Source organism: Mus caroli, chromosome 8, assembly GCF_900094665.2.
Source record: "Mus caroli chromosome 8, CAROLI_EIJ_v1.1, whole genome shotgun sequence".
Classification (NCBI taxonomy): Eukaryota; Metazoa; Chordata; class Mammalia; order Rodentia; family Muridae; genus Mus; species Mus caroli.
Window position 1 is genome coordinate 42462071 of NC_034577.1, and position 12391 is coordinate 42474461.

Below are 12391 nucleotides of genomic sequence, written 5' to 3' on the forward strand. Positions count from 1 at the left end.
AATATGGGGTGTAAGTTGAGTAGGAGCCTTCATTTTTTCATGACAAAAAAAAAAAAAAAAAAAAAAAAAAAAAAAAAAAAAAAACAAAAAAAAAAAAAAAAAAAAAAAAAAAAGAACAATTTTTCTTAGACCTATTAAGGAGGTGAAGCCACAGAGAGAAACCGGAAGCCACAGGGAGAAACCAGCTTCCGATTTTTGAAAATCAGACAAGCAAATAGGAAACATCAGAATGCAGAGACGCTGACCCGCCGAATTCTGAGGAAGCAGGCAATGGAGCAACAGCTGAGCTGTGCCTGATGAACTATGGGACTCTCCGAACAGCCAAACATGAACGCTGAGCAGCGCAGGGCACTCAGTCGTGGGGAAAGTCACAGTTTAGTGGGTGGCACCTCCAGGAGCTGTACCAGGTCCTCATGGTAATCACGAAAGAATCATTGCCCCATGCCTTATGCTGAGAGGACAAGGAACTGTTCTGAACTATGCCAGACCCTTGTGTTCTTCTGTGCAAGTTCTGACCTCAGGAGAAACTTTTGTGAAAGGTAAATGTCTTTCTTGGTGTTTTATCAGAGCCATGGCTACTTGGGAAAGGGGAAATATCTTCCACGGCTCTTGCAGCCATCCTCTCCCACTGAGTAAAGGGATGAGGGAAGGAGGGGTCGGGAGGGAGGGATGAGAAGCTCTGGTGAAGTTCACAGGCTGGGACACAGGTTTCCTAAAAGACTGAGACCTAGCCACTGGGTCTAGCTGTGTGGGATTCTCCCCGCTCCTCCTTTACATTGCTAAAGACCTATATGCAGCACTTTCTGTGTACCTAGCATTTCATGTATGCCTTTCAATAAAACCTACATTCCAAATCTGACAGGTATTTTTCACACATCTGAGCACAGACGCACACATTCTTGACAAAAACATTAGCAAGTCAAATCCAATGATGCATCAGAGAAGCACACACCATGACCAGGTGGGACTCATTTTGAGTTACACAAGACTAGTTCAAAGGTGGATTAATACAGCCCAGCACACCAACAAGCTAATAAGCAAAGGTCACGTTGTTATAGCAATAGGTGCACAAAAGATATGTGACAAAGTCCAACCCCCGAAAGGTCACGTTGTTATAGCAATAGGTGCACAAAAGATATGTGACAAAGTCCAACCCCCGATTGTGATTAGAACTTGTCAGTGAAAGGCCAGCTGTGGTGGCACATACCCTTCATCCCTGGACTTGGGAGGTGGAGGTAAGCAAATCTCTGTGAATCCAAGGCCAGCTTAGTCTACATAGCGAGCTCCAGGCTAGCCGGGGCAACACATTGAGAACTTGTCTTTAAAAGAAAAAGAAAAGAAAGGAAAAGAAAAGAAAAGAGAAAAACAGAAAAAGATAAAGAATTGTCACTAAGTTAGAGAATAAAGAGCATATATATATATATATATACATATACATATATAATACATATACACATACATGTGCACATGTACACACACATATATACACACATGTATAACACTATATCACATATTATATAATGATGAGAAACTTGAATCTCTCCAACATCGTACTGCCTCTCAATGCTGCATACTAACAGGGTTCAGGGCAGGGCATCCCAGCTTATGTAACTGGGTAGGAAAAACAAATACAACGTATACTGATAAGGTATAAAGGAACAAAACTATCTTTGACTACAGATGATGAGGTAATTTATACAAAAACAGCTGAAAGTAGCTATAAAACATTTCTCGAAGTAATGCCATTATAAATTATAATAATCTATGTAGGAAATAATGCTAATATACAAAATTGCTTCTATAATGTTTATTGGCAGTTATCAAGTAGAGTTTGAAACTAAAGTATTATCATTTATATTAATTCTTGAAATGGCATTCGCTAAGTTAATACTAATAATAATTAATATTAATATTTAATATGATGTGAAAACTACTTGAATTAATGATGTCAAATAAGAATTAAATAAAGTATTATATATCTAGATATTAGGATTAAGACTTTTATTATGTACATACATTTGTTTGCCTATCTATTTTTATTTATTTATTTATTTATTTAGTGTGTGTGTGTGTGTGTGTGTGTGTGTGTGTGTGCACCCATGCTAAGGGATGAAATCCAGAAGTCAATGTTCATGAGTCAACTCTTTTCACCATGTGGGTTCTAGGGACTCAGGTTCTCAGCTTTGACAGGAAGCACCTTTATCCTCTAACCGCCATCTCACTGACCTAGACTCAGTGATTTGAAAGAACCAGGCTTTCTCATCTTGATCTACAAATCAATGCAACCTCAGCTTAAAGCTCAGCAACATTTATTTATTTTTTTTTTTGGTGGATATCAACAAAATGAACATAATGTTTTTATGGCGAGCAAAGACCTAGAATGGCTAACTCAGCATTCAAGGAGAAGAACCGAGTCCGAGATCTGGCATTACCCAACATCAGGATCTCCTGTAAAGCATCAATAATCAGTGCAATGTGGGGGCTGGTGAAAGAACAGGGTCAGTGGGACTAGGGAGTCCAGAATTAAATCCACGTAACTACATGCTTATCTACAACGAAGTACCAGAGGCATTGAGAAAGACTGTCCCAGTAAATAGACATTCTGTGTAACAGATGAATGTACATAATTAATTCAGAATGGATATAAGAATTATGTGTAAATGCTAACCTATAAAATTTCTAGAAGATAGCACAGGGGAAAATATAAATGATGTTGTCCTTGCTAACGCCTGTGTGTACATCCCTGGTGGTACAGTCTATCCCTTCATCAACAAATATTCCCAACAAAACATTAATATACTGGGATTAATTACTATTTGAAAAACTGACCTACAAAATACAATCTCAAGAGAACAAGAAAGTAAGTTACAACCTCAGAGAAGATATATGTAAAAGATATCTATAAAAATCAATGGCTAGACATATGGGTAAAGAACACCTAAAACTGAGCAGTATCAAAATGAATGCCCCCAAAAGACAAAAATGCTAAAAGTCCATACTAAACAGTCATACATATGCCAAATTATGATATATAGTCCAAGAACACATGTTACCAGATAGTTGCAATTAAAGGAATAACTAAATATCACTATACACCTATTAGAATGGCCGCAGTACAAACCTCTGACAGTATCAATGCTGATGAGAATATGGAGTATCAAAGCCTCTCCCTAATCCAGTTGGGAAGGCCCATTGGAAAATAGTTTGTAAAATCCTTATGAAACTAAGCATACCCTATCACCACATCCAACCATCATTCTTTCTGGTATTTACTTGGATGTGTTGAAAACTTCACACACACACATGCACACACACACTTCCTCAGAGATATTTATTTATAATGGCCTAAATGTAGAAGTGACCATGATACCCTTCAGTTGGCCAATAGAAAACTGGACATGGCACATCATAGGCAATGGAATGCTACTCAGTGGTAAAAAAGAACCCAGACAAAATGTGAATATATGCTACTAACCAAAAGAAGGCAATCTCCAGACTACATACTGTATGGTCCCAACTATATCGCACTCTAGAGAAGCCTGTGTGGCCACAGAAAAGATCACTGGTTGCCACTGGAATAGAAAAGGAAGGGATGGATAGGTGAACATGAAGATTTGGGCGCAGAGTAACTACTGGGGTATGACACTACAGCAATGGATAAATGTCACCTTAGGATACTTTTGTGCACACTTTCTGGTCAAACAAAACGAAATAAACAAAAAAACAAAACCATCCCCTCACCCCCCCTCCAAAATAACCCTCAAAAATAAAAGATGAAGACTGAGGCCTAAGCACAGGCTTCCAATGGTCTCTGTTACATGTGCTCTTGAACTCTACCAAATCTATAATTGTTTTGTAGTAGTGGTTTGGGGAGAGTTTGTGCGTGTATGGTGCTGATGTTATACCAAAGTCTCTACCATTTTATTTCTTATATTTTCTTTCAACTTAAAACTAAAAGTTAATGGTTTAGACGGGGGGTGGGGGGTGGGGGGTGGGGGGTGGAGTGGGGGTGGGTCAGAGATCACAGGCCTCTCCTTTTCTTTTGGTTGACTCTTAGTTTTCTCTTTAGGAATGTGAGCTGTGACAAACCAAGCAGAAGTGTTTCCATCTCAATGGCACCATGAGCTGGAGAAGTCATAGGAAACCAAAGGACTCAAGAGGAGACACTGCTATCAAGAACTCCTGTCCACCGTGCATTGGTGAAAGGAGATGAAGCCATTTTGCCAACCTGAACCTTTTTCCATGGGGCACTATACAGCTTAACCACTGAACTCTGTTGAGCCGTTGAGGGCTCCTAAACAATTTCTTAGCACGGAGTTCCTCTTTTCAGTAAACCCTGCTTCTCACTGAGTACAGAGTCGAAGCAATCCTACAGCACTAACATTTCAATTGTTGCATATGGAGCCCAGTACGTAAAGGACCCCCAAAGAGTGGTTTATAACTGGATTATAGCTGCTCCATACATTTAACTTTCCATGAATAGTTTCTGACGTTTTGAAGACTAAGCACCCCAAGTCATAACTTTTCTATCCAAGCATGTAGGAAAGCAGTCACTGACTGTGTGTTTCTTCACTGACGAGAATACAAACATCGATGAGACTGTTAGCACCCATGGTATCTGAGGGAGAACTTACAGAATTTGTTCACCTATGTTACATATAAGACAATAGATTGTATATACAAATATAGAAAACATTTCACTTGTGTGTATGTGCACTATATGTATTTTGAGTGCAGATCAAGTATGTAATAGTCCCACTTATTATTAGTTTCATTTTTTACAATTTCATAACTGTGGCCTAAAAATAGTAGGTGGAAAATTTTAGAAGCAATTCATACATATGTGTTAAATTACACCACATTTTGAGTACAGGGTTAAATTCTCATTCTGTATTGCTTCTTCTTGCCCAAAATATAACTCATTTCTTTAGTCAGTGCATCTGCTCTGTATATCTTGCCTGCTACCTCCATGATCAGAACCATTTTGGAACAGTGTAGGGTCTGTATTCAAATCACCCTGTGATGCTTAGCAATATCTCAGTCACGATACTGAAAACTGAATACGTTAGAGAAAAACTGGCTAGTGTCTTCTTCAAGTGAAATGTAAAAGTCTCCACTTGAGGAGGCTTTTATAGAGCTATCATGTTGTTAAATCATATACTAGGCATGATTCATAAATTAATCTGTTATAGATATGTATGTACAAGAGAAAAGCATGATGCATATAGGGGCTGGTATCATTTGTGATTTCTGATATTCACTGTATTCTTGGAACACAGAATTGTATCCCATTGGCTTTCCCCAACCCTAATGTTGTATGTTTAATGGAGACTTTGTTCCGTGACTATTAATCGAGCTTTGAACTCTACTAAGGAAGCACATACACTTTCCTTACTAAGAAAAGGTTCTCATTTGTTCAATCCATTTACAGATGGAGCTTAATGGTATGGGTATCTGTGGTGTGGCCAAAGAAAAATAAGGCAAGAAGAGGGGGAAAGAGGTTCTGGTTTATTATGGGTGCTATAAGTGGATGTCCAAAATTCCCAATGGGAAAAATGCCCCCAGGCACGCCACTCTTGGCGACTTCTAAAGTTTGTTCTCAGTAACTGCATTCACTCAATACATAATTTTAACAAATCCATTTATGGCTTTGAAATGTGAAGTGTCCAATGAAGAGAAGAAATACTTAAAAGAGGAAAACTGGAAAATATTAAGAGCTGGACGGAGTTACTGAAAAACAGCCAGGTAGTGTGACTTTAGTTAGTATAAAGGGCAAATGTCTGGCCATCTTTCAGTATTTGCAAGAGCTCTACTCATTAAGATGTATAAGGATGGTTTTGAATCATTAGGAAAAGGTGAAGTTATGTGTCTATCTTAGCATATTCTGGGCAAAAAAAATTAAAACAGTTCATTTAGATTGAGTTCCATCAAAATCATTAAAGTGAGTAAGAGTGAATCCTCGTTTTTAAGGCATGCAAATTTCCTTCTCTTTCCCTCTTTCTCCCTCCCTCTCTTTCTCCTCTCTCATCTTTGCTCTATCCTGTCTTCTTTCTCATTCCTGCCCCTCCACATGCATATTGCATTTGTGCATAATACTTATTTGGTGTTTGGTTTTGATGTTACTGGCGAGGTGGACTTATATTTAAGGAAACACTGTTGTAGAACAATTTAAGTACTTGGAAATGATCTTACATTTTCATTTCTCATATATAAAAAATATGCTAGTATATATTCATTATTCATTTAAGTTCGGTCAACTCTCAATTATCTCTGGTAATAGAGAGTAGGGATAAAATGAGCAGGTGAAATCTATTTCTAGTCCCCAAACACAACTTCCAGTCTCTTCCTCCTGCCTTCTTCACTAGAAGCAGAGCTATGTCTCTTTCCCTTTCTTTGTAGACTCCTTTCAACTGTTGAATGACCTTAAGAAAAACAACCCAAGGTAGGGGGGAAAAGCCCAAACACAAGGATGATCTGAAATCCTTTCTAAAATTAAGACAGCAAACATAATCTATAAAAGCTAATTTTTAAAAAGCTGGGCTGCTTTTTCAAACATTGTGTCTGAAACAGTTTGTCACTACCAGAGAAGAGTAGAATGCCCTTCATTAAATGATGCTATTTTTGAAAGGCATTCATCCATTTAGAAGACAGTTTCTTCTCATTGCAAATGTGTTTTAACTTTCAGAATAGCAGTTAGATGTTTAAACATAATAGCTTTATATATTTTATAATTTACAGAGGAGGACAAATAAGTACTGGCTTAATAAAATCATTAACTATAGAATTAAGAACATTTCAAGCATGACCTCCAGACAGCTAGCATCAGGCTAGGTTTCCTAGCTGTTCCTTAACTAGCAATAGTATTGACTTTTTAAAAGTAAGAGTGAATGGAATTTATCCAAGGAAGAATCAATATGAAGCTGAAACTCCAAGGTCTTAACAGCTAATCGTGAAGAACATCACTCAGAGGAGAGATTAATATGGCAATGAACATACAACCAAAAAATGTAAAGGATGAAATAACTGCATAAAACTCATATACCCTAATCTGTGTACAGCTTTGACACCTGGCAATTAATAAACACAGGAGAGTGGATATTCCGGTTACTGTCCTTGCCCCAGTGGGAACTCCGCATTAAACAAAGAAAACAAGATCCTCACAGACACAGAGAAAAAGGACACTATAATTTTATACACATTGATCTGAGGGATGTCAATAACCATTGATAATCCTTTTCTTTGTGAAGACCCAAATAAAATCCTGTAAACTGGCCTCAGCTTTGATGATACAAAAGGTCAGAATATTTCAAAACATTATCAGAGATGATGTTTTCTTGTTCTTTTTCAAACTCATCTGAGGAATCTGATCTGATGAGTATTGTATAGGGAAACTCGTTGTTTCCCATAAAGTAACAAGAGTAGGGAAGAGGGACCAGACACAAATGCAGTTCTGAGAAACAGTGTCCCAAGGGAGGACAAGAACACCCCTCCAGAGTGCATGGTGATAAACACCTCTGTGGTCATGTTTGTTGTGTGACACTATTCTTGAACAATTTATATTTACAATTTCTATTGGTGAATGTATAATTCATATACCTATTTATATTATATCATTTGTATATAATATAATGTCCATTTATATCATCCATATGTAACACAGATGATTTCTATTTATATTATATAATTTATATGTAACAGAGATATACTATCTATTTGTAAATGTATAATATATATTGAACAATATCAATTTACCCTAGGCAGCATACCAACAACAGAGCAAATTAAAGCTATCATCAGAGATTTATTGAGGTTACTTATAGAAATCTGGATGGGGGTTTACTAACAGGAGCAGAAATGACTCAAAGACATCTGCATCACTAAATGGCCACCCCAAAGTAGATGATGGATCATCAGTTCTAGAAACCTATAGCTTACTACACAGCCTTCATGAAGTTCAACATGTTTAAGAGAGTCCTTTCCAGGTGGTTCTGTTACTGTGAACCTCTTCTAGGCTTCATGGCTGGCATAAGAGTCTTCTAGACGTTCAGCTGTTTCTACTTCTTCCAGGTGGCTTGGGTGGTTGAAACTTGGGTGGTTGTTTGAATATATCTCTTAGCAGACCTAATTCTTTATAGAAACTTAGGGAGTCAGGAGCCTAGTGTATCTGGTCAGTTTCAGGGAATTCCTGAAACCTTTGAGTTGTTTACCCAGCTTCCTGCAGGATGGAATGTTTCTTTTACCTCTGAAAACATTCTATGTCTTAAAGATCTTCCCTCCAAGATGAACATTTTCATCTGGGTGGAAATTACTACACAGTAATATTAACTAAGAAAAATGGTATCTGGAAGAAAGGAGAAATTTTTAGTAAGTATAAGAAGTATAAAAATAGAAGAAAAAAATAGATATGAGTCCATTGTCGTATCTTTTTGAGATACTTCTCAAGGGCTTATGTGTGAAAGGCTTGCTTGCCTACTAATGGGCTTTGAAGTTGTTACTGGATTGTGAGGGCTTTACTGCCATCAATGAAGTCAACTTTGATGACTTTGCAAGCTAACAGCCTTACCAGGAGGGAATAAAAAATTTCAGAGATGGAGTCTAGTTGGAAAAAGTATATCACTAGGAACATGTTGTTAGACATTATTTTCCATGCCTTCCTATTCTCTCTGTGTATATAAGATGAACATCTTTCCTTTACCACCCCTGATGCCATAATCTTCTATCTCAACTATCTATCTCAGCACATGGTAGGCCCTTAGCAATGGAGCCTTAACCACGGGTTAAAATTGCTGAAACCATGAGCTCAAATAATTTTTTTCTTCATTAAACTGTTTCTCTCAGGCCTTTGTTACCATGATGAAAAGTCAAATACATGACTTGATATGAAGTTTGAGCATTATCTAGTTCTATAGTTGGAAATTTTTGAATTGAGAAAACATGTTACCCGTGGTCCATGCAAGAGTATTTAAATCCAAGAAGACGATTGGAATAAAAGATTCACTCTGTTTACAATGGGTTGTTCACGGATCTTTATCTATTCCTCCATTTTTCTAAGTGTGTCACAAAAAGAGGAAATGTGGATCTCATACCTGATCTGAGATATGCCAAAATGCTTTTTGTTTTAGTTACGGTTTTATTGCTGTGAAGAGACAACATGACCACAACAACTCTTAGGAAGAAAACTATTTAATTGGGACAGACTTACAGTTCCAGAGGTTTAGTTCATTATCATCATAGCAAGAAGCGTATAAGCATGCTGGCTGACATGGTGTTGGAGCCAAGAATTCTACATTTTGAGCCAAAGGCAGCAGGAGACTATGAGCCACACTGGACATAGCTTGAGAATATGTGTCAAAACTGACCCCCACTGTGACACACTTCTTCCAACAAGGCCACACCTACTCCAATAAGGTTAAACCTGCCAGGCATGGTGGCACACGCCTTTAATCCTAGCACTTGGGAGGTAGAGGCAGGCAGATTTCTGAGTTCGAGGCCACCCTGGTCTACAAAGTGAGTTCCAGGACAGCCAGGACTATACAGAGAAACCCTGTCTCGAAAAACCAAAAAAAAAAAAAAAAAAAAAAAAAAAAGGTTAAACCTTCTAATAGTGCCATTCCATATGGCCGAACTTTCAAACAGATAAGTTTGTGGGGGCCATTCCTATTTAAGCTACCAAGCTTCCTTCAAGATAAGAAAAGGGATTCTCTGTAACTGTCTTCCTTAAAATGAGGAACACACTTTAAGCGATCCAGCAGAATTGCAAAGGTAGATTGTCAAATTAAGGACATAGATTAAAAACTCCTTCAGCACATATTCATAGAAACATATCTATTTAGATCGTCTGTATTTGTTCACAGTGTGTTATCTTCTTGTGTATCTGCAAACATAATCAACCTGTTCTTGAATGTATCATTTTACAAAAGAGATGCCTTTTAGACAGGCGTTCTGTCTTTGGCTGTCAAACCCAAGGCCATTGTATATAAAAAGGTACCGAGGAATTCTTATGATTTATTATACCTCTGGTCCATCAATTAAAAGGTCTCAGTGAATAGGACTGTTATGGCTTATCACTTCCAGGAGCAGACTCCTAGAATGCATTCAAGAAAGCCAGCCTTAATGCTTGAACAGTAAACATCTCTAAATGCCGAGTTACTGTCAGACTACATTTCTTTCAAAAGAATGCTGACTACAAAACAGGAGATAATACTGATTTGGAGTCCTTGGGTTCTAAATGTCTTACTCCAAGTCCAGATGGTTTGCATGGGAGACCTTGAGAAAATGATCTATAGCCATTTTCATTCCTGCCACCTGACATGCTCTACCATGACTTTTAAAGATCCGAGGATGTCTACGAAAATTATAGGAAGCCGTCAATATGCTAACAACATCCCTCGCATGCCTTGGTTGGATAAATAGGCTCCAAAGTGTAGATTTTCACTAAACCCTAGTCTAAAAGTTACCTATGCTCTGTGAACTATAATGGGTTTGGACTTGCTATCGTTTGAGTCATCTATTTGTTTCCTGGATTCAGCTTGCTCTTTCAAGCAAGCCTACGTCTAAATTATGCCAAATTGCTGGCTGTCTATTCTATCTTCTCACATCTTTGAGGAATTGCACTCTTTCATTTGAAAGTACATCGGGTATCAAACTAACATCACATATGGGAAGATTTTTCTGATGATTATCATCAATCCCACTGTCACTAGTGAAAACCCTCCACCCTTAGTTCTGGATTAGGCTATCAAGATCCAAAACAAGCGACTCAAGTATCCGTATTCTTTAACTGGGTAGGGAAACTTTTTCTCTGAAGAGCCAGATGGTAAATATTTTCTTGGCTTTGCGGGCCATGGGGTGCCTGCCACAGCTTCTCAACTCTGCCAGAGAGGCTGAAGGTGTCCTGGCCTGGACGCTGATGAGAGGACATGGATGAATGCCAACAAAGTTGTATTTGTGGATAGTGAAGTTGACAGAGAATAAGGTTTTTCTTTTTTTCTTTTTTTTTGTTCAAGAAATATTCTTTCACCCCACTACCAATTACTAGATGTAAAATCCATTCTTAAGTCATGAATCACAAGCAAGGTTGAAGGAGGAGCCCACGGGCTGGGTTTGGTGCTGGAGTTTGAGTTTGATACAGTCTGTCTCCAAAGACAGAGTTTCACAATGTCCAAGCTTCCTATAAGCATGTTCTTGTAGGATAGCAGACCATTAATTTTAACTCACATCTTGTAGATCCATTTCTTTAACAAAATCTAAATGACAGAGGTTAGGGGAATGAGGGAAAAATCATTTCTCAATATGTTGACCCAGGTTGAGTCACATAACCAAGGGAGCTGTGAGTCACAGAGGTACCTGTTCTTCATGCATTCCTGTAGGTATACACAAGGGGCTTGCCTGCTTTTGCATCTAAATATACTCATCCTCTTACTGGTTATATTTTGTAACATCAAGAGGAATGTGTTTGCTCTCATAGAATATGAGTAAATATAGTATCTTCCTATCATAGCAAAAATAAATCAGTATCTAACTGCATTGTTCAATTCTTTACCTAGTCTAAATGCATGAAATTATAGAATAATCACTCCATATAGTAGTTGTAAATTATCACCTATGTATCATAAATATAATGTTATATAATCTATTATACTATTTATTGTATATGATATACTTAAAATAGTATATAATATATATATACATTATAGCATAATCATAATACATATATAAATCATGGTATAATCTACTATAAATTATAATAACACATATGTTAAAATTAAGTATATATAAATAGTATCTAGATCATTTGTTATAGTATAGTCATAGGATATGGACCAACCTTATAAGATATTCATTACACCAAAATATTAGCCCCCACATTTTTTTGAGATAAAGTCTCACTGTTTAGCTTTAGCTGGCCTAGAACTCATTATGGCTGCCAGGCTAGCCTTAAATTTGAGGCAATTCAAATCATGTATTCAAAATAAGGACATTATCAATTTTAGCTCTAATATGTTGGTTATTCAAGTGAAATTCAGATTCAAAGGTTAATGCAGCCTTCATATTATGAATTTAGAACTATTTATAAGCATTCACAAATTTAGTTCTAAGAAATTGTGTTAAATATGGTGATTCTTGTATTGTTCTTGTTGGTGCACTTTCTGTTTTTATCATTCTAAATATAAAACAGACCAAGAGAACTGGACAGAGTGGACTTCAGTATAGCCTTTGCACTCAAGGGATTAAGACAGAATTACTTGAACACAGGATTAGTGGGACCCTTTCTTCAAAAGAATAGAGAACAAAAAACAAAAACAAAAAATACCGCAAAAAGTATGGGAATAGGAGAAAAGGAATCCTTCCTTCCTTCCCTCCCTCCCTCCTTCCTCCCTCCCTCCTTCCT

General features: G+C 37.4%; 1 protein-coding gene and 1 long non-coding RNA gene across 4 annotated transcripts in view; one reads left to right on the forward strand and one right to left on the reverse strand.

The window, feature by feature from the left end:
- LOC115031755 overlaps nucleotides 1-7096 on the forward strand; it is a 27959-nt gene extending 20863 nt beyond the window's left edge. For all 3 annotated transcript variants that reach the window (XR_003837417.1, XR_003837415.1, XR_003837416.1), the window contains one exon: nucleotides 4070-7096. This is a non-coding gene — a long non-coding RNA (uncharacterized LOC115031755). The remainder of the gene's footprint in view (nucleotides 1-4069) is intronic.
- Tenm3 (teneurin transmembrane protein 3) overlaps nucleotides 1-12391 on the reverse strand; it is a 1292348-nt gene that overhangs the window by 650364 nt on the left and 629593 nt on the right. The window lies entirely within an intron of this gene.